Source organism: Empidonax traillii, unplaced genomic scaffold, assembly GCF_003031625.1.
Source record: "Empidonax traillii isolate 1590-97213 ecotype Southwest subspecies unplaced genomic scaffold, ASM303162v1 scaffold406:size580191, whole genome shotgun sequence".
Classification (NCBI taxonomy): domain Eukaryota; kingdom Metazoa; phylum Chordata; class Aves; order Passeriformes; family Tyrannidae; genus Empidonax; species Empidonax traillii.
The window spans coordinates 210,466-237,893 of NW_020955599.1; the positions used below are offsets into that span (position 1 = coordinate 210,466).

The 27,428-nt window shown below is 44.2% G+C and overlaps 1 long non-coding RNA gene across 1 annotated transcript; it reads right to left on the minus strand.

The window, feature by feature from the left end:
* Positions 1 to 1,353: 1,353 nt before the first annotated feature.
* On the minus strand, positions 1,354 to 5,538 carry LOC114062423. Its single transcript, XR_003572375.1, has 3 exons — positions 5,443 to 5,538; positions 3,674 to 3,796; positions 1,354 to 1,979 (listed from the first exon to the last, which is right to left on the minus strand). It is a non-coding gene; the product is annotated as an uncharacterized LOC114062423 (long non-coding RNA).
* Positions 5,539 to 27,428: the final 21,890 nt, after the last annotated feature.

Here is a 27,428-nt window from a genome sequence, read left to right on the forward strand (position 1 = left end):
TGCCATTTCCTTTTTAATCATGGAAATTCCGAGGAACTGGAGGAAATTCAATTTCCTCAATGTCATTTGATTTTTTTCTGTTTGCATGTAAAAATACCTCCTGCTGAGGCCTTTCTTAAAAACGAAGATAAATTTAGAAATATTTGACACAGCTCATGCCGATTTCTGCGGCCACTTTGTTAGAAATCCTTTGTTATTGTTGTTTTAATATGAAACAAAGATATTTTCTTTTTTATGAGGGTGTATTGTTTATTTCTCACTCAGGAAATCCTAGGTTTTCTGGCAGTTCAACTCCCAGTGCTACAGCTGAGGGCTCGATTTGTTTTACACTATTTTGGAGAGATCTTGGGCTTCAAACCAAACTGTACACAACAACATCGACATAAATACCATCTTTTACCTGCTAAATCAATGAAAATCCTTCTTCAATTGCTTAAAGATGAGCTCTTTTGACCAAAACCCCCTTCAAAATACTGCACACTTATATGTGAGGGACCTTAAAGCCCATCCAATCCCAACCCCTGCCATGGACAGGGACATCTTCCACCAGACCCGTCCAACCTGGGCTTTCTGAGCAGACCCTGGAGCTCAGAGATGGAAGAGGAGATGGGGGAGGACAGCTACTCACTGCTGCTTGTGAAATCAGCTGGCTGGTTTCATCTCTGAACAGGCTCTGGAGGAGACTTCTGCACTTCCCATTGCACATGAGGAATCCGCTCCACCTTGCTGATTTCTGGGAATGCAGCTGGGAGAGGAGACAGGAGACAGAGTGGCCGTCAAAGGTGATAATTAAAAGAAATCTCCCCCAGAATCTTTTTGCAAGAGTGCAGGACCACGTGGACCGTTGTGAATTCATTATCCTAATTCACAATTACTGACCTTTTGTAAGTCTCTTGTGGTGCTGGTTGTTGCCCTGATACTTTCTGAGTTATATCAGGTCACCAGCAGTTTATGGAAATAGCTCCTGTAGCCACAGTATAATATTTAGAATTCCTGCTGAACAGGTGGCCTTCACATGGGAGTCACTTGGGAAGAAAACACTGGTTTTACCAAAGAGTGACAAGGGAACTCCACCTCTCTTCATATCCAACGTGGCTGATTTCTCACTATCCAGCTCTAATATTTCTCTCTCATGGAAGGTCTCTCTGCTCAGTTAAATCCCAGCAACCACATTTTCTCCTCTGATGCATTTTTCTGTTTTTATTTTCTGGTGCAAGTCATTACTTTTAAACCACTCATTTGAAAACACTCAGGTCTGGTTACATCATCATAAGTAGTTAATGGGAGGTGACACTTTAATGCCATCATTTACCATTTATTCCCATTGCAATGACATGTCTCTGTCTATTTTTTGGCAAGATGGGCAGTTACTGGGGAAAAAAAAAAGCTGCAAATGCAGGACAAACTGACTTGAGAGGGCAAAGAAATTCCTCTATTCATTACTCTTAATTAAACATGACACAAATTAGAGGCAGAGCTCCATTTACTGCACCTCCTGGGCTAAAGTCAGGGAGTTAAACCTTCGCCTGCAATCCCAAAGTTCCAAAGAAATACATAAATTTAAACAAAATATGACAACGTTTTCACCAAGAGGAGTCAGCTGCCTTTATATGGAGGGAGAAATGCTTTTATTTCTCCTGCTTTCCCCTGGCCTTTGAAGCCAGTTTTCCCTCATGATGCTCCTCTATGGAATGACTGAACTGGGAAAATAATTTAAACTTTTTTTTTTCCCCAGCTTTCTCCTGCCCCTCTTTGAAAATGGCATCCCTTAAAACAAAGCCTCTCAGCAGAACCTCAAAGGAAGAGACAGGGGGAGGCTGGTTTCAAATCTTTTTTTGAAAGGCAGAGATTTTGAAGTATTGATTTTTGATCGTTTTGTCCTTCATCCCAGGCTTTTTGTCACGGACATCAAACAGGATGGCTGTGCCTTCTGCTCCTGCTAACTGGAGTCTGGGCAAATTCCTGTCGTCTTCTGAAAGCTGCAGAGTGAGAAGGAAAATCAGAATAAAAACTGACCCCAGAATCCTCTGTTAATTTTGTTATACACAGCCAAATCTTACTGAGATTTGCAAGAGTTCATATGGGAGGGTTCTTAACGTGTTATGGTATGGAGAAGTGCTTCAACTTGTTAAATCCATCAGAAAATGCAAGTCAAGCAGTATTTCTTTGGGTGTCCAAAATAAAATAAATTTTGAAATATTTTCTCTTTTTTTTCCCCCCCTTTCCATTAATAGAAAGAATTCAGACCTGAACATAAACTTTCTTAGTCACACTTGGCTTCTATATGTGTATTTTTAAAACCAGGTTGGATGAATATTAATGATAATTAACTTGAAATTTAACCCCTTTCTTGGGAACAGTGGAAATCACCTTATAAAGGAAAGATGTTCCTAATTTATGCCCAGGAAACTGAGAAGCAAAGCCTTTCTTGTTGTTCCCTGCAAGCAGTGTGGGGAGTGGTGACACTGCCCACACACCTGTGGGTCTCCAGATCCATCCCACGTCCTTCAGGCTTTGAGTCTGTCAGGTCTGGGTTTTATAGCATGAATATTTCCCACAATAATTCAAAATCTTTGCAACTACCTGCAGTGACAACCTCCCTGGAGCCAACCAAGCACACCCCCATCCCTTCCACACCGGCCCCACCCAAAGAACATCTGCAGTTCTGCTCCATCCCTTTCACACCTGCAGCAAAGTGGGAAAGGAAAAGGCACAAAGGAGGTTGCAAAAAGCTCAATAACCTGCACCTTTTGGTTGTATAGAACTGTGGAATGGTTTGGGTTGGAAGGGAGCTGAAAGCTCATCCCATCCCACCCCATGCCATGGGCAGGGACACCCTTCCAGTATCCCAGGTTGCTCCAAGCCCTGTCCAACCTGACCTTGGACACCTCCAGGGATGGAGGTGCTGTCAGCTCCCACCATTTCCTTTCTGCTGCAGGGATTTAGTTCTGATTCTAAAAGGTCTCTCTTGTTCCAAGTCCAAACTCAGAATGACCAAAGCCACACCAGAAAATCAGCCCAGGGACCGATGGACACCACAGCAGGGCCACGTGGCTGCCAGCACTGCCTTGTGCCAGCTCATCCAAGGGATGAGGCTGGACAGGCAGCAACTGCTTGGAAAGCTGGCAGGATGCACAGAAATACCTTGAATCCATCCCAGCTGGCACAAATGAGGGGAGGGCAAAACACCAGCTCAGTGGAAGCAAAGCAGGACTGGACTCGAGTGAGAGTAGAGTCGAGATTTCTCCATGGACATAATGAAAGCCAGGCTGGGGATGCTCTGAGTGCAGTGCCCAGAGGATCCACGACTCCCCCAAATGAAGCTGCAATTTGGAAGCTCCCACAGCCTGAAGAAGAGCAAAGCAATTCCAGAAACTCGGTTTAAACAAGCTCAAATCTGTCCTGTGTGTGGTGCCAACTTCTGCTTACGCATTCCTGTTCTGCACAAAGGCAAATAAGAGCAAAATCTGGCCCCAAAACTGCCAACAGCCCTCTGAATACTAACTTAGGCTTTTAAAATACCCAAGTACGTACAAAAGCACAGCTCAGATCTGCAAAACAACCAGAACTGGCTTTCAAACGCCTGCACTCTCTCTTCTCTCCCTCCCCCAGGCAGACCACGGGTCCTCCATATGGCCAATGCTCCACCACCAGAGCAATAACTCAATTTTACCTGTGCTGGTGCCAGCACTCCCACCCAGCCATGCCCTCTGGCACAGGCTGTGGTGTGGATCGTGGTGTCCTCCACCCAGAAGCTCCTCAGGTGTCAGCAGTTTCCCCGGGAAGCAGCTGCTGGCTTTGGGAGAAGTTTGGAAAATCGTGGGGTTTTGCCATATCTTGGAAAAGGCTTTTTTTAGAGTTATTGCAGGCTGCCTGACAGAGCCAAAATCCTCATGGGCGTGTTTGCAGAGCTGGAGTTGCCATGGAGAAGGCAGTGGCCGGCAGGTTGGAGCACTGCAGATGGTGTGAGCAGCACGGGGAGCCCCTGCCAGGCTGGCTCGCGAGGCAGGGCTGGAGTGGGAACACTGCTGGACACAGGGAGGCTGAGCCATGGAATCACAGCATCTCCTGAGCTGGAAGGAACCCACAAGGATCATGAGTCCAACTCCTGGCCCTTCCCAGGACACCCCAACGACCCCACTCTGAGCCTGAGACCATTGTCCAAACAACATCCTAAGATCTGGAGTTAGGGGTCCATCCAACACCACCGGAATTCCCGCAGCTCCCAATCCTTTTAACATTGACTGCAGTGGGATAAATAACCTTAGGATAGAACAGGAGTACCCCCAGAGATGTGACTCCTGAGCACCAGATATCCATAACTCCACGTGGAAGTTTGAGCAGGATGGAACTGATGTCCTCTCAAACAGGCTCAGAGTGGTTGAATCACTCAGGTATTGAAGTCATTTTACTCCTGGAGACCTGGTCAATCCCACAATTCATTTTACAACCAATATATAACATTTTGCCTTTCGTGAGTAGCTCACAGAATCCCACTAAGAACTTGGGATCACAGTAAAATATTTTACATAGCCAAAATGTGTACTGTGTCATTCGCATCTTAAAATTTAGGATTTTGATGGGCAAGCCTCATTTTTTAGAGACAACTGCTTCAAAGAAAAAGTTTGGTTTACAGACTTCTATTTTTTTTATTACTATTATTATTATTATTATTATTATTGTTATTTTGTACAGGTCTTATCCCTTAGCACTTTGTATCAGCAGTTATTTTAATTAAACTTCTCAAAGACTCATTTCATGATTTTCATTAAATTCAGTTCTTTCACTGAACCAGTGCCAGCTCATGCTTTTAAAAAATTGATGAGCACCTCTTTGAGATTTGTACACCAGGCAGGAGCTGTGCAGCAGCCTGAGGATTGTTCAGTCCTAACACAAACCCTGACAAAAATTCATTAGCTCATTACAGCAAGCAAAATTTCCAGGAATGTTATCATACAGGATAGCAACTTGCAAGGCAATTAACCAGCAATTAATTACCTGAAAATATATTCTCTTGACCACTTGAGAATGGGTTGACTGCTTATTTTGAATATTAAGCAAAGAATAATGCTTTGAAGCAGCTCCAGAGAACCCTTTTACAGACACCAGTTCCTCGGGAAGGGCACAAGATAAAAAATCTCTCTTCCCAGTTTTACTGAGCAATGCAGGGTCACAGCAGTGACCACGTGCAGAGTGCTGTGCAGATAAAATACCAGCCCTGCACCTCTGACTGGGCACTGGCACGCCAGGCTGTGTGATTGCAGACAGACCCTCGTGGATGGAATTAACCTGGACGTCTTGTTTTGTGTCCCTGGCTTTGCACATGACGCTGCTTGTGAATGAGGGAGCATCGACTTCAGCAGTGAGATGCATTTTAGGGCCCATTTGAAAGCTGTGGAACATGAGCATGATGCACATTAACAAATATATCATATATCTTACCACCACAGCTCTTCTCTCCCGGCTTATTTTGCATTTCACGTTCGTCAGTGAATCAAGTGGAAGCAGAAGGTTCAATCCCCGGAGCGAGCAAATGTCCTATGGAGTAAAATACACACTTTTAGATGAACTTGTTCTCTCTAGACTAGTTCCTCCAGAGGCAAACAAACTGCAGGGGAAATTCCAATTCCATTTTGGCTGGGATGTGAAGCCCTGAGAAGGGAGCAGGAGGATTCTCCCTGACCTGTGGAGCTCACGTTTGCCGCGGCTCTGCCGGGCGGGCGAGGGGAGACATAAATTCCCTCTTCAGGCCACTTGGCAGAACTAATCTCTTTTAATCTGCTCTCTTTATGGCACCTCTCTGGGCTGACAAAACCCCGATTTATGGACTGTCAGGAAGGTCCACAAGGCCAATATCTTTCTTCAGGAGTTCACTTTCTTCAGTGGGAAGGGAGGGGATTTAAAGGCAGCATTTCCCCCGCTCAGACTGGCAGTGTGACACCAACAGGGTTATTCTAAAGCCATAAAAAATGGACACGTGCAGGGCAAATTAATCAAAAATTAAGATGCTGATTTGTTCAGGTGATGCTCACAGCATGGAAAATTACATCTAGAAGTGCATCCTTTTGCTGGGAAGGTGCTTGTCCCCCCAGGACCAGTGACCCCACGGCAGACCCAGGGACCTGTTTTGCTTCATTTTCTATAAAACTAATTAGAATCATTCCCATGTGACCTCATTCAGCACCCTCCCCTAATCCAGAGTGAAAGGGAGAGACACATTCCAGGTCTTTGTGACAGTTTAACTGATTAGTCCCAGGGCTCCAACTTTATTGATTCCTCCCCAGTGTGGTCTCCAGGGAAGAACTATGGGCTCTTTGTGGAGCAGTTACATTTAGAGCCCTTGAAGACTCAGAGGATAAAAATAATTACCTTTGATGCTGAAAATCTGTTTCTTTTTTTCAATCTGGCAACGCTGCCCCAAAATAATTAGTTAAGAAACATATTATTTATATAAAATTAGTACCTAAATGTCTTCAATAAGATATTCATTAGCATAATATTGTGAAGGGAAATAGATAAATATTAACTGATTTGGCAAAACCAGATAAAACTCAACAACTGTCTTGACCTGAAGGGAGCCTACAAGAAAGATGGAGAGGGAAGTTTTACAGGAGAATGGAGAGAAAGGACAAGGGGGAATGGCTTCAAACTGAAGGACAGTAGGTTTAGATGGGATATTGGGAAGGAATCCTTCCCTGGGAGGGTGGGCAGGCCCTGGCACAGGGTGCCCAGAGAAGCTGTGGCTGCCCCATCCCTGGAAGTGTCCAAGGCCAGGTTGGACGGGGCTTGGAGCACCCTGGGCTGGTGGAAGGTGTCCCTGCCCATGGCAGGGGTGGCACTGGGTGGGCTGTGAGGTCCCTTCCAACCCAAACCATTCTGGGATTCTGTGACTTCACAGGCCATAACTGAGTTGCAACCAGACCAAGGGATTCTTCCCAGGTCGCACACACAGGAAGAGGCAAAAACAGCACCAACATTTTCTGGACCAATTCAGTGCTTTTACCCATGAGCTCATCCTTCCCCTCCTAATTCCCAGAACTACCCCCTCAGACCCATGCAGTTACACCACGTTTACCACCTCACCCAAAGGATTTCATTGAATTTAAGCTGAAAAATAAAATAAAATAAAATAAAATAAAATAAAGATGTTCACATGCACACAAGTGTCTGCAGGACTGGTCCCTGAATGAGAAATCTTTTCAAACACGTATCCTGGGAGAGGAAAAGAATTTGGATCCCTCCTTTCTCCTCCATGTAAACCATAAACACAAGATAAAAGCGCTGCAAAGCCTCGGTGGGGCTCGGAGGCGAAAAACGATCTGTTTTGCTCTGCCGGTTTGAAAATGGTTTTCTTGATGAAACTCCTGAGTCTGCTGGAGACTGAGACACAGATGGATGAGCTGAGCATATGATAAACCTGCTGCATGAGTTTGTAGTTAATTGCCCATCATCTTTTTTGTCTCACCATAAAAAATTTCCCGCCCACCTTGCCCGGCAAAGGTAACCCGAGTGTCACAAACCATTTGTCTCCGGCGCTCTCCGATCGCTCTCGTGGCTGAGTGCTGTGGAGAACAGGACAAATTTGCTGAGCCTTTTTACAGATGAAGCACACTGCACCTTTTATCAAACCATCTCCAGCCTCTAATGAGAAGAAACACCTTCCAGAGCCATTTGCATAGCAATATCTTTATTTCTAAAGCAATAAACAGGCTGTGACTCTCAGAGCCGTTAGTCAGCACACAGACACTGCATTTACATGAGCCAAGGGTGGAGAGGAGCCAAGAAGCCACATCCTCTTCTTATGGGCATGGAAGGGGCTTTGGGCTGAGCAGAAGGAGGGGCTGAGGGGTCCAGTACGAGAACCATTACATGGGTGGGGAGCCCATAAAAGAAGCATCACTGAAGTCCTGTGCAGGGTCAGGAGTTGGACTTGATGATCCCTGTGGGTACCTTCCAACTTAGGATATTCATGGAATCATGAAATGGTTTGGGTTGGAAGGGACCTCAAAGCCCATCCAGTTCCACCCCCTGCCATGGGCAGGGACACCTTCCACCAGCCCAGGCTGCTCCAAACCCCGTCCAGCCTGGCCTTGGACACTTCCAGGGATGGGGCAGCCACAGCTTCTCTGGGCACCTTGTGCCAGGGCCTGCCCACCCTCACAGCCAACAATTCCTTCTCAATATCCCATCTAAACCTACTGTCCTTCAGTTTGAAGCCATTCCCCCTCGTCCTGTCACCACAGGCTCTTGTACAAATTTCCTCTCCATCTTCCTTGTATTTCTCCATTCTTTCTGGAATCCTTGTCTATGATTCTATGTCCTCTCCCTGCCTTCACAGCTCCTCTTGGGAAAACAGCTCCTTTCTCCTGCAGGAGCCAGGGTGCAGGGGTGGTGGTTGGGCTTGAGAACAGGAGCTGACACTGCAGATACCTTCAGTGCTCCTCAAGCCTGTTTATCACTGGAGAATTTCTCTCTCTCTCATTTTTACTGGGGGACAAAATATTGCAGGGACGGGTCATTTCAGGGCACCACAGCCTCACTCTGAGCAGCCAGAGAGACAAAACACTCTCTAAACACCACAATCCTGAACCTGCCTTCAAAAAAAACCTCCTGTTTTTTTGCTTGGATGCCACAGTGCAGAAAGGCTGCTCTTCCCTGCCACAGCTCCAAGGCAAACAGTGTCACTGTGCTGGGGTGTTGGGCCTTCCCTGCCTTCCAACATCTCTGCTCAGCTGAGCCGAGTGACTCTGGTGGGCAGCACCCCTCCAGCAAAGGAGAGAGGCAAAAGAAGTCCCCCTTGCACTGAGTCACTTCAGAGCAAACTGAAACCTCTTCTCCACCCGAGTGGTGCTGCCTAACAGGCCTCTGGAAACCACCAAAACGTTTAGTGATGGCAGAGCTTCCCCAGGAAGCAGCTTTTCCTCAGCAATCAGCTCCTCGGAGCAGCAACGAGCAAAGTCTAATGGGCAGTTAAAGGAATTAGCCCCAGTTTCCCTGGTGTGCTTTACAGTGCACGGCCCTGATTTACAGAACTTAAATCTTGGCCAAATAGATTCTCTCCCTGTTGTTCTCACAGCACAGATCCTCTTCCTTCCCACAGCTCCCCTGCCGGGACCAGCAGAGAGCAGGGAGCTGCCAGCACAGCCCTCATCGCTCTTGAGAAGCTTCTGGGAACAGGCAGGACTCTGCTGAGCCCCTCAGCTTGGAATTTGCTGAATATAAACAGAAATGGCTCTCAGAAGAGGAACAAACTCTTCCAACAGTCACTGCGTAGCCCATGCTGAGGCACCAACACCACCACTCGAAACCCAAGTGGGACTTCTGTTTATTTTACTGACACCTGTATTTATTCTATTTAGTTATATTGGTGGCTCTCCAGAGGGAACCACGCAGAAAGTCTTCACCTGGCCTAATAAAGTTGATATTTTCTATGTCTGTGAGTGCAGACGTGTTTCTTTGATTTTGGTGATTTATTTGTGGGTTTCTGTCCTTACATCTCTTAGCACATTAAAATGTCATCCATTGGCACTGCCTGTTTGAAATGTCACCTCTGTTTTTAGCCTAAAATGTAGTTTGGTACTGTGAAGATATAATATTATCTCAGGATATAAATTATATTTATCTAAGAGGGTGACTATGATAAGCACTTGATAAGTGCTGGAATTATTAAACCCAGTCCTGCCTTGTTATAAGGTCAAGAATTGAAATAATCCTGTTAGCAAGGAAATAGGAAACATATCTCTCTCTCTCTCTCAGTTCCTGTGGAAGTGCTTTAGAGATGCCCCCTTTTCCCCATGGATTTAGGAGGAGCCGTTCCACGGGATCTGTTTTCCTTTCTGACCACATTAAAACAAACATTCAGTGGAAGGAGTTTGCTCCCCATCTCCTTCAAAAGGCTGCCACCATATGGGGGATTGGTTTTAATGCACGGCTCGGGTTTTGCAAAGAGACGTCCCCGGAGCATCAGCTCTGCCGGGAGCTGTCCGTGGTACCAGGCCAGGAATTCTGACACTCAACAGCTCTTTATCTTCCCCTTTAAAAATCTGCACTTACTGCAAAACATGCATTTTATCCTTTTTTTGTTGCAAACAACTCTGTGTGTTTTGGACTGTATAATTTAAACATAAACAGGCAACTTGCTTGACCCCCTCCAATATCAGGTAGTGTGTCACTGCATGGCCCAGAGCCTGGAATTTTTCTTTTATTTCTACAGTGCCACTGGGTTTTACCAACAAGGATATTCCAATCCAGATTTTATTTGCCTCATAAATTCAAAGTTTCCTTTAACAGCTGATATGGAACTTGTGAGAACTCCCACTCTAGAATACAGAAGACAGTAAAAGTAATAAATTAAATGTATTCAGCCCATTTTACCTTGGTCTGGCTCTACCAGCTCCCTTGAAAGACTGACACCATTGAAATGTCCCCTCCACTGCAGTCGGGGGGGGGGGCGGGGAAGCAGAGAAAACAAGTGAAAAAAGTACTAGTCAGCCACAAGAAATTACCTGAGTGTGCACAGCTCCATCCTGAATTCCAGCAGCTTGGAAACAGAATTATTAAATATCTCAGCTGCAAAACACCATGATGATGTCGCCTCATCTACACCAAGATCCACCACAGGGCAGTGACCGCGTCCCTTGGCACCAGGAAAACTGAAAGGTGAAGGTGAAAGGAGGAGTTATTACATTTAGGTTTTTTTTTTTTTATCATTAGCAACACCAGGTTTGAAGGGATGTTGTGAACAGCTGCCTGTCACGTTCCCCTCCCACAGCCCTCGGAACTGGAAACCATTCCGGGCGGTGCCGAGCGCTGGGAAGCGACCGGAGCTTAAATGAGGTTTTATCTTCAGTGAGAGTTTATTTCACTGCCCATAAAGTAAAAGGCACCACAGTTTAGAAATAACGTATTCACAGCCCTGACTATTATGGGCAAGCCATTATTTTTATTGCTGGCTGTGTAAAGGATATTTCATGTTTAGGTAACACTGCTGTTCCAAAATAAATAAGGAGGTGGAAGCAGCAGAAAACCCTCGGTGCAAAATACACATACAATTATGTGCTAAGCACTGGAGGAGTACATTGTACCTGCCCACAGAAGTTTTATAACTGTGAGAATAATCCTTCATTTGCATGTGCAATTACCGCAATAGCATATGCAATTACAGCCACTGGATTTCCAATGAGCTCAAATTAAAAAAAAAATAAAATAAAAAAAAATACCCATTTCTCTTTGCTGCAATAAAAATGTGATTTGCATACACAGAAAGAAAAACTGTGTTTTCTGGGATATGAAATTAGATCACCTTGGGGTATATTTTTGCTTTTCTTGAATGAAATATAATCATTTCTGTGATGTTAAAAGAGGTTGGAGCTGTTTGATAGCCGGAGATTTCATAGTAATTTCTTCTCTTGGGCCCCTGTAATTACTGTGCACTATTCCATTGTCATCAGAGATATTATTTTACATTTGCAATTAATAGGACATAGTCTTGGGGCCAGATTCCTTAAAGCCTGATTTTTCTCTCTAATAACTTAGACCATTAGGAATCACATTTCTTTCATTTCCAGAAATGGGCAAATAAAAGAATTCCAAATTCCAGTCTAGAATTCTATTTCCAGAATTACCAGCATCTGCTCTTTCTAATAACTCCACAGGTGGGAGGAAATCCTTAAATCTCCTCATCACCAATTTTGACTTGTGAAATGAGAGCATCTGAAAGTGCAGCAACAACCAGAAAAAAAATATATAAAGGGTGCCCTGGATTTCTGGAGTGTCCAGAGCATCTCCAGGATTTTCAGATCTAGTTTTATCAGTTTTCAAATATAAAGTTCTGCTTATTTTCTTCACGGTTGCCACATGAAGACTTGGTGATTTCCCCTGTGCTGCTCAACCAGAAGTGGAAATTTGGCCATCAGCAGAGAAGTATTTCAGTGACACATTTACAAGCCCCTCATCAGATTTGTTCTCCTGCTCTTCACACCGAGGTTGTGCACCGGACAAAGATAGGTGGATGGTGCAGTTCCACCCCAGCATTAGAAACCCCTTTATTTTGGGCTAAAACCATCACTAATTGACGCTCAACAGGCCAGAGCAGCTGAAGGCAGCGTGTTCAGACGTGACCAAGCCACCTGGTCCTGGACATCCATAAAGAATTTCCATCAGAGGATGCTGAAACTTCTGTCCAGGCCATGCTCTCCCATCTCCAGAGCTACAGAGATGAAATTCCACCTCTAACCCCATGTTAAATTCTAAGTGTTAAGAAGGAAAATTAATTTTCTCTGCTTTGACAGGTGAATATTTCAACTGGAGGAACCAGAGGCTGCTCTCACTTGAGCGAAATAGCAGCAAAACCAACCTGGCACTTGTTTGGCTTTTCCCTTCCTCAGAAACAGAGGGGGAAAAGATCCTGTGGAAGGTAAGAGCAGGGTGTATGTACCATCTATATGCCAGCTAAATTCAAATTCCTGGTGGATTAGATCATCCGAGCAAGAAAATAGAGGGTCTGTCTGTCACCTCTACACCTCTAGTTCAGAAAATAAGAAAGGTGGTTTAGCTTTGACAGATACTTACAGGCTTTTGCAATTTTTAGACAAATAAATGTTAATTAAAATGGCTTCAAAAGCTGACTCCTGCAAAAACCTAGAAAAGCTTATGTATTTGTTATTTCAGGTCAAGAATTAAACAAATGCATCTGCCACTGAAGAATAAACAACGAAAATATTTAACTCATGTTAATTGTTCGTTTTCAGCCTCTTTAAAAGCAACCCAGTCCCTGCATGAGGGATCTCCTTGTCCTGCCCAGCCTGGGCATGGACTGCACAGTGTCTTTATTTGCTATTATTTTAATCCAGAATTACCTTTAATAGTTGTTGGTTTCAGTTGTATTTTTCTGCTTCCAGTGGCCACTGTGTAACAGCACACACTGAATCTACACACAAGCCAACAGCAAATGCAGAGCTGAGATCAAAGCCCAGTTATTTCCAGTTCCAAACTGTCCCCCCCTTCCCTCACCCAGCTGATCCCTCACATGAGCCCTGGTCTAGAGGCACTACTTATTTAAACCATGAATTAGACCTTGGGTGAAAGTTTTCTGCTTGGAAAGATGGTTTTTTTCTGGGTTTAAAATAAGTTTTCTTTTATTCTGAAATCATTAAAAGCGGGGGGATGGAGCAACTTTCACTTACTGGGAGAAAAGTGGAGCTCTTGGTCCCCACGTCTCACAGGAGTTATGGCTGTGGAGTTTCTGAGCGCTTTGAGGTTGGTTTTGCACTTCAGCTGTGCTGGAGAGGCTTCAGCAGACCCTTGTATTACTGGTGAGAGTCTCTGTGCCCTCTGCAGACAGTGGGGATGGTGTTTCCCACACCAGCAGTGGCTCCTGCTCCGCGTGCCGGCTCTTTGGGGAGATGCTCAGTAGGGCAGGATCTTCCTTCACCTCAGGAACAGGAAAAAAACCCAACACAGGAGATTTGATAAATATCAGTGCATCTTTTAACTTAGTCTGCCAATGGCCCTGAGGAGCAAAAATCAGTTTCTACACAAGAAAATGGGGGACAATTTGAGATATTTTTGAAAACAATCATTTCTCTTTGTGATAATCTCCATTCTTGTCTCCAGTCACATTTTGTTTCATGTGTAAATATGTGTGTAACAGAACACAGGGCTGACATTTCAAACCCAAACAGAAAATGTTATAAATAAAGACCTTAACAGAATAAACAAATGCAGAAGGAAAGGGCTTTAATTTGTATTTGCCAATTCTGGAAACAATTGCTGAGGGATGGATGTCTGGCTCTTCTGTCAGGGTGAGCTTGCTATTAATTTCTCAGCCTGAGAACAATTCTCCACTTAGCAAACAGCTCTGGGGTATCAAATGTGGAACAGCAGTTTTACAGTCCAACATCCAGACAAGACCAGCAGGGTCATTGGATGTTTCCTCAGGAGCAGACAAAAACACGGGGTAAACACCTCCCAGTGCCAACAACCAACCATCAGAAGCATTTAATGCCCTGAAATTAATGGGCACTTTAATGCACAATATTACCCTCCTTTATTTTCATTTGCCCAACCCCCTTCTCCCCTTCTTCATTCGGGTCTCCAGCTGCTCTCACCCCAAACATTTGAGTCCCACCCCAAGTCTGCATTTGAACCTCTCAAACAAATCAGTTAATTGTGCTTTAGTTGGTTCCCCAACGTCAAGATACATCAAAGACAGGAGTTCTAGAAACCATTTAGAGCTCTGGGACAAAAATAAGGTGTTTCTTCTTTCATTTTAAATGAGCAGCAATGTGAAAAGGAGGTATTTAATTAAATAACAAGGTTTCTCTAGATGTTAAACCTTTTGCTTTGAGCAAATTAACTGGATAAAGTTATTATTAAAACATCTTTGAATAGATCATTTGGGCTTTTCACTGTCCACAGAGCAGCTACAAGTATGTAACTTGGTGGTTTCAAACAGCACAAGCCTTTGATATCCACCCTACTCACCAATTTTAATGTTCCTCTCCTAAAACAAGTATCAGTATTTTTTCCCCTTTGAAAGTGTTAATCTTCAAGGCCCTGATTCAAAGGAGACATTTGGAGACGTGCTTAAATACATTCTTAACAAAAATATCTTTCCACTGAAAATGGCAATACTTTCTGAAATTTCAAAACAGATCCATGCACAGACCATCCAACCCATCGACTGAACCACGTGTCAGCCCTGCCAGCCCATGGATCCCCCCTGTGCCCCATCCCCACCCTGTCCCCAGCCCAGAGCACTGAGTGCCACGGCCAGGCCTGCCTTGGGCACCTCCAGGGCTGGGCACTCCAAACCTCCCTGGGCAGCCCCTGCCGAGGCCAAATTTCTACCAGCTGATTCCTGCTGCATCACCCTCATCGCAGCAGCTGTTGACAACAGTGGTTTGAAATCAGCATTACTGTGTTATTTCCTGTTGTGTTTGAGATTCCATGCAGACTGTTGCTCTGAAACACATCCTGAGAACAGTGACAGCATTCTTGTCATCCCAGAGCAGGCAGGGGAATTCACATGAGATGATTTGTGCAGAAAACGTCCAGTGAGAAGTGACATTTATATTTGTCTTGTCAGAGCTGAAACAAAGCACTGAGAGCGCTACCCACCATCACCCTGACACTGAAACAAGTCCCAACAACGATCACTTCAAACACTGCTGCAGATCAGGACACTGGGTTAGTTTTTAGTGCCTTCCCATCCTTGCTGGGATCATACTCACACTCCCAGTCCACCCAGAGGAACATTCCAGCTGCTGCTCTCCTGGAGCCAGGGCTGAGCCACACTCCTGCCTGCTGATTCTGCAGGAAAAAGGAAGAATTATTGGATATTTGTACTGAGCTGCTGCCCACGGAGCTGGAGATAAATCAGAGTGGGAACAATGACTAGAGGAAAGAGGCCACTGGAGAACGGCCAGGATGTGCTGAGAAAGACAGGAGTTGGGCTGGAAATGCAAGGGGGGATTTTTCAGGGAGAATTCCCCCTTTCTCCCAGAGGTGATGCTGGAGGAGGTGAGCGCACTGTTGTGCTCCACACACCAGGAGCAGGGAAGTTGTGCTGTGGGATGGGAGGGAGAAGATCAGGGACAGCTATTGCCCATTCCTGCTGTCTAACCTGACACATCCAATTCACACACTCCCTTTCTGACTACTTCTCTGAAGAGCTACAGAGCACCATTATGGAATATCTGGTTATAAAACCCCACGAAGCCAAGTTCTCTTTTTTTTCCTTCCTTTTCATTCCTTGATGACAGATTACAGTGATGCCAAGCTGTTAATAACTGCTCTGCATTTCCTGCTCTACCCTGAGGTCCACCCTATAGATGATACTTTGCAGAAAGTGAAAATATGATAGGAGAGTACTGGGATTTTTTTCCTTTAGACCCTTTGCATTAAAAATGAAATTGTGGGGTTTTTTTCTCACTTGCAGCATTAGTTTTTTGAGGGAGAGAAAGAGAAACACCACATGTAAGTTAAATGTTCTCAGTAACTTAAGGAAAAGTAACTAAAGAAACTGGGGAAAAAAAAACAAAAACAAATAAAAAAGAAAAAAACCAAACAAATTACAAAAACCCAAACAAAAATACCTCCACCAAACCAGGTAGCTCTTGCTCAGAAATAACCTAGAAAATCAAGGGTTCAGTATTAAATGTACAGCACCGAGGAGCTCAAATTTAAGCACAAATCATGTGGAATATTCATGACTCCATGAACCAAACTCTTTATGAGGAGGAAACTTATTTCTGACTCAGTTTCAGCAGCACTAGATGAAGTAACATTTGGTGTTACACAAAACATCTGTAAAAAGGAATGAATCTTAAATGTTATGCATTAAGAAATTAGGTTGACCGTTCCCTTTCCTTGCCCTCTGCCTTCCAAGCTCCCTTCCTGAAATCCAGATTTCCATTAATAAAACAAATTTATTTCACTCTGCCTGTTGAGCAAGAAAAAGAAGCTTTGTGAAACTCCCAGCTGTGCCTTTGAGATATTGCTGCTTCCCTGCTCTCCCCCCTGTTCCTTGGCAACTTCTCCCTCATTACCATGCACATTTTCCTGGTGTCACATTTTCCTGAGGTCACAGTGGTGTCACAGGGCTCACTGGGTGCTCTGCAGAGTGTCCTGAGCTCCCTTGCAAGAGTAAACCCCAGCTGTGTGTTTTTCAGCACACATTTTTGATCCTCAGGGCTCCTCTAGGTCATCACTGAGCACAAAAAAAAACCTGAGCTCGGGGCTGAGAGTGGTTGTCAAAAATAAAGAGCATCAGGAAGAACTGAAGAGGCATCGTATGAGTCTCAGGGGGCCACTGAAAGGGAGGGACAGACCCATTTCTCACACTCCTGATGAGCCTGTTACCTGGCTTTGCACATGGCAGGGACTGCTCTAATGACCCCAACCAGCTCTCCAGCCACCTCAGGGTCTGACAGAGAGCTCAGCCAGAGGTGCTGATGAACAGGAAAGGGACAAAGTGAGATTTTCTCATAATTTCTGCTTATTTCTTCTATGCAGAGCAGTGGAAACAAAACCTGATTATTTGCTCTAAGTGGCAAAGGTGGACAGACAGTCAACTCACCTCCTTCCTGAACACTCTTCACCATCTGTCATACAATTCTCCAGGAAAACTCCCCCCAAAATTATGAAAATTGCTTCTCTGGCCACAACCTGAGGAAAACTGTGTTGTCCCATCCACCTGGTAGTGAGAGACCTTTAACATGCAAAACTAAGTCGTGAAAGAAGAGGGAAAGGAAGAACTATCTGAGCTTACTTAGGTCAGTATTTGTGTTTTTTTGTGCTAACAGCAAGAGTTATTGCCAACAAAAACCCACACTGACAGCCAAGGCCACAACAATCTGCAAGACAAAGCAAGGAGACACAGATTGGAGTTTTCTAAAAAACTGTGATGGAAGCCTGGATGGAAACTCTGGCCCTGCTTTTGTCCAGCAGTTTGTTTCTATCAGCACAGAGCTCTGAGCACGCACAGTGTGAGGCAAAGTCCTGTAAAACCCATTTTCCCTCTGCAGCTGAGGGGCTTCCTGGCTGCTTTTCTTGATTTGAAGACAAACCCCGAGCTGTGTTTGCCCAGCCCAGCCACCCTGTGGTCTTCCCTGCCAAATTCACTCCTTCCTGACACCTGCAGGACAACCATCCCCCAAGAAACTTCTCCCAGACAGAGAGATCAGAAACACTCCGGGTTGTCAACTGGCCTGTTCATGTCAGTGCACTGCTGCTTCTTTCCCTCCTGTAAATTGGCCCTTTCCCCTCCACACTCATTCCTGGTTCAGCTGAGCACCCAGGAGCTCCTCTTGGCTCACCGTGATTTGCAGCTCCACAAAACGTATGCAAACGAAATTAGTGCTGGCAAAAATAATTACAGTTGCTCATGGGAGGATTAATAACTCCAGTCTGCCCTGCTTATGCTGAGGTGTAATTCTGTTGCAGGCACTAAGGGAAGAAGTTAATTCTGCCTTCAGATCATGTGTGTCACCTGAATGAAGGTAATCAGTTAATTGTGGAGGGAAATGAGATACATCCACGTGGCTTGGAAAGATAGCATCCTGGAATCACAAACGGTTTGGGGTTTGAAGGAACCTTAAAGACCATTTAGTCCCAACCCCTTTCTATGCACAGGGAATCTTCCACTAGAACAGGTAACTCAGGTTACATATCACCCATAAACAAATAAATAAATCCATCACCAAAGAGTGATCTTTAGCTGGTGGACGATCCATACTTCCATAATGCTTTGTGGATACACAAAGCCCCCTGCCATTCATCATTTGGAAGTGAATAGGATTGACTTACTGCTACAAGGTGTAATAACACTGGATAAAATGTCCCCTCAGGCTACCAGGGTTTAATAAAAGAACAACCACCTTTTTATACAAAGTTCATGGGCACAAAGCCAATTATGAGTGTGCTGGGAACACCTCCCTGCTTGGGGGATCACCTGCTCTGCTCTGGCCTTGTGGGAGAGGCTGAAATGACCTGAACATTTTTTAAATCACTGAAAAGGGGAGAGCTGGACAGGAGGGACACACCACAAAAATGCAGGAATTCATCGACAACATCAGCCAGAAGCTGGGAACCTGAAGCAATAGGATACTTCCCTCCAAGCCCATTAGGATTTTCCTCCTTTGGAAGAGCCCAGGTAGGGAAACTCTTCCATCATCACATCCTTCCTTCACTGGCACCTTCACCACGACATTGGGCAGGACCCCCACCCCACCCCTCACTGCAGTGGTGCCAATCCCTGTTAATACCAGTCGGAAGGTGGTCATTAACCTGCCAAAAAAAGAGGGGGGAAAAAAAGCATTTGGGGGATCTAAACCCTTCCCAGCTGAAATCCCTTGGAAAAGGGACCATCATTATGTGGCTGTTTCCAAGCCTTGATGAGCTGGAGTAGCTCTGGGGAAGCTGGGGGACAACAGCTGTCTTTCATTTAGGATTAGCATCAGAATCAATCAAGCCCCCCTTATGGAGCCAGCAAACTGAACCTGCGAGAGCTCCAAGAAAAACAAAATCCAGGTGGAAAATATGAAATTTTTATGGAGCCAAAGAACACATATCCAGGTTGGATGGTACCTGCTGGAGACATGTGCTTGCACTCGTTTGAAATCTCCAGTTTAGTGGTTAGCCTGGAACTGAAATGAGGCAAAGCTGATGCTATCTAATTAACTTGTAACTTGATTTTAAATTGCTGTACACTTTTAAACATGGAAAGCTCTCCAGTGTTTCAGCAGCAATCGTATTTACCACACCAAGCTGCTTTTCTGCTGCTGGTTTTTATGTGATTTTTTCTGGAAAAACACACTTTATTAGTGTCTAGGACATCTCATTAAAGCCCACAAAAAGGGGGCTCAGAAACATCCTGAATAAATGCACACTGAGCGTTTCAGAGTCGTTTCAAATCATTGATTTGGGCTTTTCTTTATGGTCAGTGTCATGGTTGAAATAAAGGGAAAAACATCATCAATAATCCAGTAATAACTAAGTTTATTAGTGTGTAAAGCAGCCAACTGGATGCCAATTAACAAGAGAAACTTATACAGGCAAATTCCAATGTCAAAGTACTACGTGAAAAATACTCTATTATTATAAGAAACCATATATTTTTATGTTAAAAATTATCAGGGTCTCTAAATGGCTGTGATCTTCTCTGACTGCTATCTTATTGTAAAGCTACAGAAATCAGAGCATTTTCTTCGAAATGGAGGGAAAACTCTTCAGTGAAGGTCACAAAATCACAGCCAACATGACACTTCTCCAAAGTTGTTTTAAACTTGCCCTGACTGCTACAAGTCACCCAAGGTTTCCACACTTACAGCTGCCAAAAATTACATGAAGGTCTGCTGGGATGTTTTATGTCACCTCCAGAGTGTTGGATTCCACTGGAACATTATTCCACAGAAAAAGCAAGAGAAAGTCCCTTCCCATAATATTATAACTTCTCTTTTTCCCCCAACAGGTAAATTTAAAATAATTAATAAGTCCCAAGACTGTAGTTTTATTGGTCCAACAGCAGTAGTACCTTGGATCCCCGCAGGAGAATCCATTTTCGTGTCAGAACCTGTGTGTCCCACAGAAACCCTTCCTTGCTGCCACAACCACTGTTGTTAATTTGTTGTTTGTGTGTCAGTCACATGGAGATGTTCATCTATTTCCACAGGAAGCAGAGCACTGCAGAATTCACTCCATTTATAAGCATTAAAATGGGCTCTTATTTAGTTCTTGTAACAGCTCCCTTAGTTCATATTGGGAAAGCTGTGACTAATTCACACCCCACATTCAGATAATCAGCTGTTTACCCTCAGGAAATTATATATAACACTTAGACCAACCAACATTTCATATTAACTCCTTTTCCTGCCTTTAGCTTTTCTTAAAACTGATTAAATTTAGTCTTTTTATTCTACCTTTCTCATTTAAAGACTCCTTAAATGGCAATTCTTTTTCTTAATACCCAGTATTAGGAACTCACCTCAGGTACTCATGCAGCATTTGCTCACAATAAGCACTCTTATATTCCTTCAGGATTAGACTTTCACCCCCCAAAAAACAGTATAAATTGGGATATAACTACATATAACAGCCCTGAGAGAGAAAAAAATAAAAACATTTACTGTGCAATCCTAAATTAAGTAATTATTTTTTAAACAGGGGCACCTGCTCCCAACACCCTCACCTAATTATTGCTCAAAATTCAGCTTTCAGGTATTTTTCAGTGCAGAAATACCCCTGCCCAGATGTTCTCTGATCGGCCTCTGAGGACAAGAATAACTTGTGGAAGGGGCAAGTGCTCAAGCACCCGGGTGGCACAGATGCCAACTCATTACATTTTAAAAGGGGTTTGAATCAGACACTCCAGCTCCTGCCTGCAGTTAATTCCACTCGCTGAAATACGGCCCCAGGAACGGGGAGACGGACTTTGACTGTTAATTTTTCCAGGCAGGCTGACTAATTGCTGTGAGGAGAGGAAGTGCAGGGTGATGTAATCACCCAGGCACAAAATGAGGAACCCGACCAGTTCTCTTTGCTCTCTCTGCTCGGCCCCAGAGCAGCACAGGAACACATCTCACCCCTGGAAAGCTCCAAAGCTGAGTGCTCCAAAACAGGAGCCTGCTTCTTATTCCCACTGCAGCCTCCTGTCCAGGGCTGAGCATCCCTTGTGCTGCTCAGACCTCGGAAAGGCTTCGTGCCTCGGAGATGGAAATGTCATCAGGGCAGGGTTAGGTGGGATATTGGGGATAAATCCTTCCCTGGGAGGGTGGGCAGGCCCTGGCACAGGGTGCCCAGAGAAGCTGTGGCTGCCCCTGGATCCCTGGAAGTGTCCAAGGCCAGGTTGGAGCACCCTGGGCTGGTGGAAGGTGTCCCTGCCCACGGCAGGGGTGGCACTGGGTGGGCTTTAAGGTCCCTTCCAACCCAAACCATCCCGTGAGCCTTGGCTCCTCTCTTACAGATTGGAGAAATGCCACATCTCCCACTGTGCTCAGGCACAGAGTGCCAGTTCTCTCTGCTCTCCTTCCCTTTTCCCTCTCTTTAGGTCCACGTCCTTCCCAAACTCCTCAGACTCCCTGCCAAGCCTCTCTGACTGGTGGGACGACACCAGAGACCAAAGGCCAATCAATAACTCTGTCATTGGTTTATTCCCACAGAACTCATCCTGACAGTGCAGGAGACACCTTTCATAGCTAATTGAGCTGTAGGTGTTTCATTTGCTTTGCCTTAATCAGTAATATAAAACTGCTTTGGTTTTTGCCAATATTCATTAATGAGAATAACATCAGAGCTCATTTTTGTCTTAGATTGATTCCTGAAAACTAACCCACCATCCATTTGATTTGACAGCTCTGCTTAATGGCTGTTCCCTTTTTTCCCCCCTCACAATATTGAAATAGTGTTTTCCTCACTTTATTTTTAAAGCTGGAACTGAAGGGAATCATTTTCAGAATATTTTTAAATCATTTCATTGTCCCCTATCAGTACCTACTCCATTTAGGAAGGGTTACACTGGCTTTATTTCACTTATTTATTCATTTCCTTACTGTCAAACAAATGCACCTCCACAGCTTTCTGCATTTATAAGGGCAAACTTAAAAGTGGTTTAACACACGGCTTTTCTCGTGGTTAATATGTTCAGACTTTCAGACAAAACATCTGCATTTATCTCTCTGGACAGATGGAAGGTGCTTATCCAGCTATGCATAAAATAAACAAAAACACCCATTACTGCCTGCAGAAAGATGTTCATCATAAAACAACTTTCAAATTGTAAGAAATGCTTGAAAAAAAGACTTCTGTTTTAGAAAAATCATGTGATTTTTTGGCAATGTGGTGTGACCAGCAGGCCAGGTTGGCTGTTAAGGTGATCTTTGGTATCATCTGACACTGGTTCTAATGAAACTGCCCTGAGTGTCATCCCAGGATCACTAAGATGTGAAAAGACCTCCAAAATCAACAGGTCCACCCTATGCCTGATCCCCACCTTGACACCCAGCCCAGAGCCCTGAGTGCCACATCCAGACCTTCCCTGGACACCTCCAGGGGTGGGAACTCCACCAATCTGAGCAGCACGTGCTCCAAATGAGCCTAATCCCAGATTTACTTATTTCCTGGGGTAACTGCACCTCTCAGAGGTCTGAAATATGGAGCAATATCCACAGCACATCCCTGTCATTCACTGTTGTGTTACTCCAGTTCTCCTTGGGGGATTGTGTGATTTGTGAGTAAAAAAACCCAATCTGTGATTTACTGTTACTGGTTAATTCCACTAAGATTACTTACTAAAAGCCCTAAAAAGATAGATTTAATGCAGGTGTTAAATTAAAGTGTAGCATGGCTGGAAGTGAGGACTGTTACCCAGAGAAGCATTAGCAGCAGAGGGTTATAGTATTTTTTAGTACCTTATTAAAACAGTCACACGGATATGAACATTGTCAGGGACATCTTGTCACATAAATAATTGGACCATTACTTTCAGGCATTGTACACTATATAAAATGTTAATAAGCCTTCTAAAATAGCTCTACATTATAGAAACATATTTTCTATTCCATAAAATATTTGGAAGGTCAGGGGAAGCAGCTGGGGACGAGAGGAGAGACAATTGCTCCATCTTTGCTGCTGAAACAGGAGAGAACATGACAACTGTGAGCAACTTCAGCTTTAAGCAGCAAATCAAAAGCACAACTGTGGCTGTGCTGCAGAGAGCAGGGTCTCACAGGTGGACTCAGCCCAAAATTTGCAGTCATTATTGAATCAGATCATTATTTCTCACCAGATAACCCCCATCAGAGAAGAGATATGAGCCCTGAACAGGTCCAAAGTACGTGCTCTGATTTTCAGAAGTAGTCAAAGAGCAAAACAATTCAAAGTTTGGGATATTTCTTGTTTGGCTCAGCATAGAAAAGTCACTCTCCTTATTTAACTCTCCTGAGAAGGTAAATAAATCAGATATAAACCCCCACAGTACGAGTGTTTGCTCCCTGTGATGCTGTAATTTAGAGAACCCCTTCAAGGTTTTGGATGTCACTGTGGTTTGATTTAAAAGGACCCATAACCTGCTGGAACCAAGGAAATGCTCTGTGTGAACTCAGCCAGCTCTGAAATAACCCCTTCTAAACTGTTCCAAACCCAACACCACATGAAACAAAACCCAGAGGGCATTTCATTCTTCAGAGACTTTATGGGATCAAAGAATATGTGTTTGATGTTGGGCAACTGAGCAAAAAAACCCCCTTGCTCTAAGCAAGGACTTCCTGTGGGTTCATCTGCAAGGGCACCTCGTGCCATCACTGATGTGCCACGTGCTGGGTACCTGCCCAGGGCCCAGGCACAGGAAGGGACCTTAAAGATCATCTAATTCCAACCCCCTGCCATGGGCAGGGACATCTTCCACTGGATCTAGTTGCTCCCAATCCCATCTAACCTCACCTAAATATTACATATAACATATGTGCAATATTATATACTACATACAATATAATATGCTGTATATATACATATATATATATAAATATTATACAGTGTTACTAGAAAACAACAACCCCAGATAACCCCCAAACATCATTTACTCCTCCAAACTGCAACATTTTTGCTAAGGAGGCTGTGAAAAGACTCACTCCAGCACAGGAAAGGTCTGTTTGTCACTGGGTACTTACTCAAATTTCCTGCAGACCAGCAATTCCATCTTCCTGCCCTCTGGAGAGGGAGGGTCTGCTCCAGTGGAAATCACCAGATAAAGAAATGATTCAGAAAGGCACAAAATCCACGGGGTGGGGTTTTATTCCCTCGAAACTGAAGACCAACTCAGCCAACTCCAAACCAAGAAAGCAGCAGATTTCTCCATCCCAATTGTCCCCTTTTGTACCTATAAAAGAATAAATATGTCTGTAAATTAATCCATACAGTAAAAACGGGAGGACAGCAGGGAGCCAGGGATGTCTGTACCGGTTTGTGAGGAACAGTTCTCACTTTCAGAAGAACCTGAAGAAGTTCTGTATCTTCTTTTAAAAACAACATTCAAAATTATGCCTGTTCTAACCTCACCTTTTACGGTACTTAACCACTCTCCATCAGCTCAGTGAATGTGTCGTGCACAGATCTGGAATGGGTATCATTCCTGCTGTTATGTGCTCGCTGACTCGCGGGTGGAAGTTGCTAGAGAAGGTAATAAAAGTCAAGCAGATAATAACTGTACTGTAGTGAAAATGTTTAGCAGTTCAATGGAAATGAAAGACCTATTCTATGGGCCACATTTGCATCTTTCTACCAGGCAGCTCAAAAAAAAAAAAAAAAATAATAGCAAATATTTAAAGTTTATTTTACATACTCACAGTGCTGAGAAAAATGAAGTCTTGGTGGTTTTACTTGTGAAACGGGAGAAACTAAATGTGGTTTTTAATGGGAATTTTAAAAGTGTTGAATTTAGGTATTTAGACAGTGAAAAGAGTGTTGCAGAAGTACCACACCATGCCAAGTGAGGTTCAAAATATAAACTGAATTAACATTTTTAAGTTTATGTAAAATGCACTAAGCACTTGGTAACTTAATAGTCTGTAAATTAAATGAGAGTTCTGCCTTAATAGCAAACATACATGGAAAACTTCACCTAAAATGGACAACATTTAAAAGAACCTTGAATGTTCATCACACCCCCAAGTTCACACTGGAAGAACAACCAGGGAAGAACCATTTTTCCTCTATCATACTCTCATTATAGTTATTAAAATTAATGCATAACTATGAGAGAGATAAAATGCTAGGAAAAGGGAATCTGTAGTCGTCTTCTTAAGAATTGTATTAACTAATTAATCATGACAACAATGATTTCAATCTTAACTCATAAAAATTTCAATTTAACTCCCAAATAGCTTCCTGCCAGTCTTTATTTCTTAGGAGGTAACTGCTGTTTTTGGACAAATGCTGCCTGACATTCCCTTTCCTAAATCCCCTTCTGAAATCCACCCCTGCCTGTGCTGGAAATGTACATTTATTAGCAGTTCCAGCTCCCAGTTGAGTTGCCTCAGATGGTGCAGCTGAAAAGAAGAGAAGCAGAGGTGACACGTTATTAACACAGAAATCAGTTACAGAGAAGTCAGAGCTGAAAACTGCTTTATTTTGCCGCCCTGGTGGAGACTCAGCTCATGGATTTTATATGTTTATTTATTTTTCTAGACAAGCATGAAAGCCATTTCAAAATGGCATCACATCACACTCCTCTCACAGCCTCAAAGGTGAACAGCAAATTTCTTCTTCACTGGGGCCTTTTGTTGTGAAAATAGAAAGCCCAGAGAGAGCTGGACCGATGTCTCCCCCCTCAGCCCTGCAGCTCCCCTGCACTGTCAGCACAGTGTCCACCCAGTGCCACCCCCAGGGACACCTTCCACCAGCCCAGGGTGCTCCAAGCCCCGTCCAACCTGGCCTTGGACACTTCCAGGGATCCAGGGGCAGCCACAGCTTCTCTGGGCACCCTGTGCCAGGGCCTGCCCACCCTCCCAGGGAAGGATTCCTTCCCAATATCCCATTTAAACCCCTCCTTTTCCAGTTTCAAACCATCCCCCCTTGCCCTGTCATTATCTGCCTGTGTAACAAGTCATTCTCCCTCTCTTTTATAATCCCCCTCTAACTCCTGGAAAGTGCTCTAAGGTGTCCCTTAGAACCCCAGCCCTCTCAGCCAGTCACAGTCTCAGCTTTTAAATGATCCAGATTTCTGGCAGTGAAGAGCTGGAGATTTATTTCACGTCCTGCAGAAGATAAATAACGAAGGGAACACCTTGCAAACACACTGCTTGCACTTGCTGGGCTTGTTTATTCCAAACCCCTCCAGCTTTCAGGACTCTGCAGGGTCCCAGGGGTGAGGATTAGCAGCAGCACAGGACAAGGACAAAGGGGTTGGGCTGAGTTCTGGTGTAAACAAAGCCATTAGAGCCTCGGAGGGGGAGAAATACAAACGAGCAGCTCTGCCTCTAAATATTGGCTGTAAAAACAAATGCTTGCTCACATCCAGGTTATCAGGGCATGGCAAAGGGCAGCATTCCTGGAAACTCCAGGTAAGGAAACACTGAGCAAACGCTGCTTAACAAAGCTGGACCCCCACACACCAACAACGAGCAGCTTTTCTGAAAGCTTCTTCCTGCCAATACACAAGAACTGTGCTCTGTAATTAATATGTAATATTTATTATTGGTTGCTAATTGCAGAATTATTGTCAGGGTAATGAGACTATCAGAATAGAACGACAGCCCTGGCAGACACACATGCTGCCAGCTCAGAAATATTCCCATGTTTTACTAGAGTTAGCACTCAGTTTAGTGCACACAAGCCACAAACCTGAAGAAAGACAACAACCAGTCCTCTTCTCTTTTATGCTTAAACAAGGAAAACTCATCAACTCTTCTTTAACAGCCTTTGTGGTAGGGCATCTCAGATATATATATATATATTTAAATAAATACATATATACACACATCAATAGCTATATCACCAAAATAGCTTCCTCACAACACAGACATTCCCAAGTGACTGGAAACCAACTTGTAAAACAGAGAGGTTATCCCTCAGTGACATCCTAAATTTTAACTTCCTGCAAATATTCCTCCTCTTCGCTGCGGGCACTGCTCAACACGTGAACCCTGCTGTCTCCTCAGGAACTGCTGCAGACATTTCATTGATTACACCTCAGCAATTACTGAGCACTGTGACCCAGCACAGCCAGCACCTTCAGCAGGAGTATTTCCCCCTGGAAATGCATCCAGACAGGATCAGGGGTGAGGCTCGAGCCCTGCACATTGCTCTGTCACGCAATGCACTGCTGAGGGGGCTTTGACTTGTTCCTTGACGATGAGCTTTGACACAACATCAGAGCAGGAGCTTCCCAGGGGTCTGGGACAATCACTCAGCATGTTTTAGAGAGAGGGGCTCGC